Here is an 8,124-nt window from a genome sequence, read left to right as displayed (position 1 = left end):
ACAGTGTTACCGCACCTTGTTTCTATTTTTTCTATGTTATTTCAGCTCCTGTCTGAAGATTCAGACTCCAACTCTGGACAATAACACACATAACTCACATCAGAAACATCAGACTGGACACTGAAACATAAGACATTTCACATTGTACTGATCCACCTTTATACTGAAACACACACACACACACACACACACACACAAACACTTTAGCTAAGAAACACCTTGACATATACTTGACTGTGTAAAGTTTGAGTGTCTGTCCTGTTGGAGTGTGTAAATCTACTTGATACTGAATCACTAACAGAGAGAAACACATCACTACAGTCACATCATAGGCAAACTGAGAGCACTGTTACCTTTTCTGAAGCTCCTCTCTTCAGCCAGAAAGTCCGACTTCCTCCACCTTTAGTGAAACCGAAACTGTGGGATAAGATGTGGCTCGTTTTGGGGTGTTTCTGCCTTTCTGGGTTGTGCAGGAGCGCCCCCAACAGGACTGCTGTGCAGTGTTGCGAGGTGAATTAGCAGAACATTCTATGTTTCTATATTTAGGTGATTTCTTCACTGAGGGGTCCCAGGGTTTTAAATTCAGGTCATAAACTCATGTTAGAAATACTTTTTTTTTTTTTTACTATTTTAATATAAATAACTGAATAAATAATAAATAAATGTAATTAAATATATTATTTACAAAATATTATTTTACAAATATTATTAGTGTAAAATATTATTCAACATCAATATAAATTAAAATGTTTCTAAGGGACTGGGCAGTTCTTTTAACAGAACTTTTATTCATCAATCCTCCCACCCACCACCACCCATAACAGACCAGCGGCACACCTTCCTACCACTGCTACCTGTTTAATGACCATGTTAAAACCTAAATGGACTTTTAACTATCTGCCACTATTAATATCACCACTATTAACTATCTGTTGTATCTGGTTTGGTAATTTTATCAATAATGTTTAAATAGTTCTGACCAAAGGAGGATGGGTCGGGTCCCCTTGTGAGTCTTGGTTCCTCCCAAGGTTTCTTCTTCCAGCTCTAAGGGAGGTTCTCCTTGCCACTGTTGCCATTGGCTTGCTCACTGGGGGTCTTTGATTCTTCATGTCTTAGGTTATTTCTTTTTTTGTCTCTGTCTTTTGTTAATTACTAATTATGTAAAGCAGCTTTGTGACGACAACAGTTGTAAAAAGCTATACAAATAAATTTGACTTGACATGACTTGATTATTTCAGTTCCAGTTAAAACAACTATTAAGTAAAAGTGTTCTTTTCCTGTTCTGAAAAACCTCTTTAAAAGACTCCAAAACTGAATCTAATGTCAGAGAGTTTATTGAGTCCACTTTTACCGCTATAATTACAGCTTCCATTCCTTCTGTTTCTCTGTAGAAACCTGCAGGAAATCTTTTCCACACCTCCAAGGTTCAGTCATCTGAACATTTTAATGCCTCTCACACAACAAACTCATTGATATGGAGGTCTGGACTCTGGGGTAGTCAATATATTGTTCTAGGAACAGCAGATGAACTCTTCTGATTATGGCTTAAACTCTTGTGATGGAGTTTCATTTTCAGAAGAATCTTTAGTTCCATACTAAACAGTTCAGAAGAGCTCCAGCTTAAACTGCAGGAGTAATATAGATCTAAAGATCTGAGGAGAACAGGATCTAAACACCCCTGCTTTGGTTCCTCTACATTTATCTTTAGAATGAATCAAGTTGAATTAATTAATTTTTTTAAAGAGAGAATGTTAAATTATTTAAGGTCATTGATTATTAAAATGACCACACTGGTATTGCAGAGATTTAAAAGCTCTAATATGTAGGAAAAAATTACTTTGGCAGAGAAATGACTAATGGCTTTACAGAGTTGAGCTGCTGTGATCGGTGTGAATGTCTTGGTCCGGGCAGTACGCTGACTCCCCCTACTGGCTGCTGTAGAGACTGCACAACACTTCAGCACAATCCACCATTTGATTTGTAATTATTTAGTTAAATATATTGAATGCATAAATGTTGATCAGAGAATTAAAGCATGCTTTATTGGAGTGCACTGATGCTTTTTTACGCCCCTACTAGCCCTACTGCTCCATCTTATATCTCACCTCCCTCCTCTGACAATTAGCCTGAATGCGGTTGCTCAGCCATGGAAAACCTATTCCATGAAGTGCTCTATGCACTGTTCTTTAGCTAATCTGAAGGCCACTTGAAGTTTGAAGGTCTGTAGCAATTGACTCTGCAGAAAGTTGCCGACCTCTCTGCACAATTTTCCTCAGCATCAGCTAACCCTGCTGTCATTTTACTTGGCCTACCACTTCGTGTCTGAGATGCTGTCTTTCCCAATCGCCTCCACTTAATTATAATACCACTGACCATTGACAGTGGGATATTTAGTAATGAGAAAAACATTCACGACTGAACTTGTTACACAGGTGGCGTCCTATCAAGGTACCAAGCTGGGATTCACTAAGCTCCCTTTCTTTCACAAATATGTGTAGTAGCAGTCTGCATGTCTCTGTGTTCTGTGCTATTTTATACACCTGTGGCCATTGAATTTGGTTGGAAACCTGAATTTAATGATTTGGATGGGTAAGTGAAAATTTTGGCAATATAGTGTATATTAATTATATATGAGCTCAGTGTTGGTCATCATCAATGCTTTACTTTAAAGCATGCAAACATTGTAAACATTGTATCCGGCCATCACCCATGCCACATCCCTTCTAGTGTGACATATGCTGAACGCCTCTTTGATTTGTGTAGGACTATAAGAGAGTTGAATGTGTGTAAAACTGAAACATATTACTACTATTAAATCCAATCCAAAATACAAGGCTTCTGTAGACTGAAACAAACTGAGAAAAATAGTTTTAATTTCAGGTCATACAAAATGATATTTCAGCATTACCACTAAGAAAATAGTTTATTATCTAGACACCAGTGTGTGTACTATGTCAATCATGTCTATGTAGCAGTGCTGCCCAGACCGAAATGGTTTCTATATACATTCCGTCCTGTTTGATGTCAGAGTGTGGAAGTATATCTCTCTTAGTGTTTGTTGTTTTTGTTCCTGCTCCTTTTTTCCTTCCTTTCTGCATATTGTCTGGTTGCATGGTTACAGTAGAAGGCTGTTCTTCTTTAGCTTCAGCTCTGAAATCCAACCACTTCCATCTGAAATAACTTAATCTCACCTATAATTACCAAAGAATGTCTATAGTGAAAGTGAAAGTGAAAGTGCTCTTTGACCCACTGGAGGAACCACGCTGTAAACTGTAGAAACTGCTGTGAGTTGTGACGTTATTCAGATTCAGTAAACACCGCCAGATTTGCATGGAAAAGAGAAAATATGTTGAGCTGACACGTCTTCTCATTCATGTCAGTAACAGTTATTGCAACTGCCTGCACCAAACCATAATGTCTGACTGTGATGGTTTGGTACACATACACACACTGTTACACCCCTAGTATAAACCCACATTCTCTTCCAGGCAGGTTCTCTGGGGTTCTGACAGGTTTAAAGCTCTTCATTACTGATCTAACAGTGAATTTGGGCGTTTTCAGAGATATAGCTGTTTTGTCTCTGTCAGATTTTTAAAAGTCAGCTCTGATCATGTGTGTGTTCTCTAATCCTCTCTGTGAAGTGCTGGTATTCTTTAAGGACACATTGGTTAAAAAAACAGTACTGTATTTGAAAGGTTCTGCTTTGCTCAGCTTGAGCATCACAACAATCAGCACAGCTGGAATTGAGGTTTTTGAGAGGGATTTTTATCTAGGAGCACATTAATGCAGAATTCAATATTGTGTATTTTACCACAATTAAGCTTTACTTATTTATTTGATACAACAATGATGTTTGTTTACCACATTGCAGTGAATCAGTCATAGAGATGCATTAAATACATTTTCACCACTTATTGATGAACTGATGTAATAACCAAAATTACAGTCAGTGACCACACATCATTCCCATTATTGTGAAATGGAAATGATGTTGAAAGCATTGCAGGGTTGAAGTGGTTTGGTTACAACTTCTAATTTAAAAAGTTCAAAAATTGATGCTAATGCCTCACAACCCACTTTGGCAAACCCACACTGCGCCTCAGTGTTTGCCAACTACTCATACTAGATTGCTCACAGGTAATTACATGAAATCTATTTCTTTAGGTGTCAGCTAAACTGGTTTATTCTTGAGCCATTTTGGGAGGATGTTGGGTAGCTGCTGCATTGGCGTTGTACCTGTTCATGGGTGGAACAATCATCACCACTTTAACACCTTCTAACTCAACCACCATTGTGTCAGCTGCTGTCTTCCTCCCCTGACCATGACTGTTCTGTACTGCTAAATCTCCTGCAAGATATCTCAGCAGCTGAGAGGAGGCATTACGAGGGCTGTGTAAGGGCCCAGCGTGTATTTCATGAAGGCTCAGAAGCTGGCCAGCTCACTGGCTCTTGTTTTGTTGATGCTTGCAGCTTGCTAGCTGCCTATACACACCATGGACACCATTTACATTTTACAATCAGAGAAGCCATGTTCCTCTTTTTGTTTTCTGTGTTGGTGTTTTTCTGTCACATACAATGTGGTCAGTCCTGTAGCGTATGCTTTCAAGACACCAAACACGAAGGAAGCAAGCAAATTGGTCTGGAGCAAGACTCTACCATGTCACTGAGGACAGTAAAAAAGATCAGAGCAACCAGACAGGAGGAGTGTAAAAAATGCAAACGGCTGCAAAACTGTAACGACTCTAGAGTTAAGGTGGAATTGCTTTGAGGAGAACTGCAAAATGAAATTAGGTATAAGCTACTATCTTAGACCAACACACTGCTACCATATATCAGTTTGCAAAGACAAAACTGTTTTAACCCCTTAAAGCAGAAAGGCTTATCATACACTAAGGTGTATTACTTAGTAACTACAGGGACTTCTGTACAAACTAGTGGAGCAATTCTTTGGTAGGAAACATTTTTGGCTTATTTTACCTTCTGATGATATAAGCTTACTGTGCCTCAGTAAATACTAAATTAGGACTGGCTGGTCACCTGTTAAAATCTATTAACATGACATCTGAATCATGACTTATGCTGCTTCAGTAAGAGCAAAATTACCTTCCGTTAGTATTGCGTCCATATAACTTAGATTTGGAGTATAGTATGCTTGAAGAATGTGACATGTCAAGAACACGTTAAAAAAAAAAAAGAAATAAATTGCAATATTAATGAATGTTTTAGACATGAGAACCCCCTCCGGAGAGGACAGAGGACAGTGTTTTTTTGTGTTCAAAAGATATGATTTCAGTGAACCTGGCAGAGTTCATCAATGATCCTGAGTAGATCAGCAGCCCTGTTTCCCCACATTACTCAGTTTCACTGCAGTGCTAAGAATTAAATTGCAATATTAATGAATTTTTTAGACATGAGAACCACCTCCGGAGAGGACAGAGGACAGTGTTTTTTTGTGTTCAAAAGATATGATTTTAGTGAAGAAATCCTAGAAAATAGCTAAGAATGATCCACCACCCAAATAACACCTGCTCTGGTAGTCAGTCCTGTAATGTCAGTGGGCTCCCATGTGACCACCTTGTTTATCTTTTAGATCTCCTTAATCTCTACCTATATACTTATTACATAGGGTGTTTCTAATGCTATTATTGTGTGAGTTTGGTATTGCTGCTCCCCGACTGGGACCTGAGTACCTCATTTTGTTCTCTGTTTAGAACTGTAGTAAACAAACTCTAATTCTAATCTCTGGCCAAATTACAGGTGTTTATCTCAGTGGAAATCAATGACCAAATCTTCCACATATAACATTTTTCTGCACATGCTGCAGCTTCTTGTAGCTATTTATTGTGCCATTACTTTTGCACACAACATTTATTTGCAGATGGAGCAAAAATATTTTACTTAGCAGTAGCATTGTCTAGCAAATAATGCAGTAATTATGCTTTAAAAGCAGTGTGCTCAACGTAGATAATGTGAAGAAATACCAAACTTTTCATTAGACATATGCATATACAGCAGGTGAAAGAAGTATGAAACACATGACCAATTTTCGAAGTAAATATTGTTCTATAGGTGCTATTGACATGTAATTCTCACCAGATGTAGGTAACAACCCATGCAATCCACACATGCAAAGAAATCAAACCATATATGTTCCTATATTAAGCAATGTGTAATAATGAAAAATGACACAGGGAGTATTGAACACATGAAGACAGAAGTGCAAAAAGCCATGGAATGTCACAACACCAGCTAAAATCTATCAGTGATTAGAAAACAGTCCTGCCACATAGTGCAAATTAATATTAGCTGCTTCAACCGATGGCCTATAAAAAGGTGACTCGTGAGCAAGATGCCTCAGGATGAGTAAAACCTGTGAGCTCTCTCAAGACCTTCACAACCTTACTGCTGCAAAACAGTGATGGCAACGGTTCCAGAAAAAAAAAAAAAAAAAAAAAAAAAAAAAGAATTATCAAATGAGTTCCAGTCCAAAGGCTGAGGGGCAACTGTGGGGCCGCCTTTATGTCCATAGAGCAACCAGCTTCCTCTTCCCTCAGTCCATAAAAATGTGCAAATTAGGTTGCGAAGGTCTTGTTTATTAAACAATTATTAATAAACAAACTTGGTGTTAATGTCCAGGCTGGGTAAGGTTCCCACTGTTGACATGCCGGACCATAACAAGTTTAGTGAGTTTCATCATCATTTATGTTTTTGTAATATACATTTTTGTATTATTATTATTATTATTTCTATTCATTGTAAATATTGTTATACCTAGGCTATTTAAATATATATTTCTCATATTTCTGGCAGCTGGCATTGCAATAAAATGCTAGGCCACTATTAGTTCATGTTAACAGTTATGTATTTTTATGACTTGAAGCAAATATTAAACACTTTATTAACAAAGGGTTCCATGAGCATTATTGTGACATACAACCCTAGTTCAGAGTCTGGTAGACTGAATCCGATTGGTTGGCTGTGGATAACAGACATTGGTAGACAGACTGATTGTTGGTGGGGTCTAGATTCTGATGGGTGGCGTTTTCTCTTGTTTGGGAAGGTGGCAGATTTGGATCATTTTCATAATCTGTCTGAAAAAAATTTAAGTTTTAAATAAATCTTGTTTATCAAAAAGAAATTATATCACAAAAGTAATTTGATCAACATCAATGTGATGTTATATTTACCTCTGTGGATGACTTTGGCATTCTTTCTGGACCCTCTGGGAAATTGTTGGGAGCTGTCCAGAATATAACAATAGTTGAAATGTATTTATTTGATAATTGTCCATATTCAAAACTGTAGTGTGTAACTGTTTGGTAATGCCATTGGTTTTATTTGGAGTATTGAAATGTTAAAGTAGGGGTTAAAGTAATGACTGTTACTAACAGGAGGTCTTTTTTTAAATATCATTTGACTTCAGATGATTGGAAGTAAAGACAAAGATGCAGTGGAGTACTTTGAGTATGTAGCTTTTTACCATTGTATCAAACTCCAAATTTGGTCCAAATTACATGCATTTATTCTAATTTGAAATCAGTGGATAAATTCTCTGATACTGAACCATGAGATCTAAACCATTGTGTGAACTGAACTGTAACTTCTGTGTACTGTTACACTCCTGATATGTAATCCAGCTAGTTATCCAGATTACATAACGTACATAGTCATGTGAAATTAGATATGAAAAAATGGAAATCTGTGTTTAAGATATTTAAAAATATAAGCAGTTGATCTTTATCTGAACAATATTTAGGTAATATAATTAAACACAGACTTAAATTAAATGCATTTTGAAATTATCTGAAAAATCTACCTAAAAAAATAGTCAAATTAGAATCAGGAGCAGAACACCAGCTGCAGATGATGGGAAAATGGATTCTGGAGGAGTCTGTCTTATTTAAACATCACACATTTAGTCTGGTCTGCCCTTGATGGTTGAAGTGAGTGGTGAAGATCACCATGGCCAGATCTGAAGAGCTCTCTAAGGCCTTCAGAAAGAAGGTTGTAGATGCAGAGGATGTATAGAAAAGGCTGCTACAATCCTCACATCCTACAACTGGCTGTTCTAAAAGGACAAAGACCCCAAACACACACCGAGCTCCACCTCCACTTCTTATATTA

At 37.4% G+C, this 8,124-nt stretch overlaps 1 protein-coding gene across 1 annotated transcript in view; it reads left to right on the top strand.

The window, feature by feature from the left end:
- Nucleotides 1-8,124, top strand: part of LOC140565122 (NLR family CARD domain-containing protein 3-like) — a 110,680-nt gene that overhangs the window by 65,652 nt on the left and 36,904 nt on the right. The window lies entirely within an intron of this gene.

This window comes from Salminus brasiliensis, chromosome 11 (genome assembly GCF_030463535.1).
Source record: "Salminus brasiliensis chromosome 11, fSalBra1.hap2, whole genome shotgun sequence".
NCBI classification, from domain to species: domain Eukaryota; kingdom Metazoa; phylum Chordata; class Actinopteri; order Characiformes; family Bryconidae; genus Salminus; species Salminus brasiliensis.
This window is presented reverse-complemented; position numbering and strand designations above follow the sequence as displayed.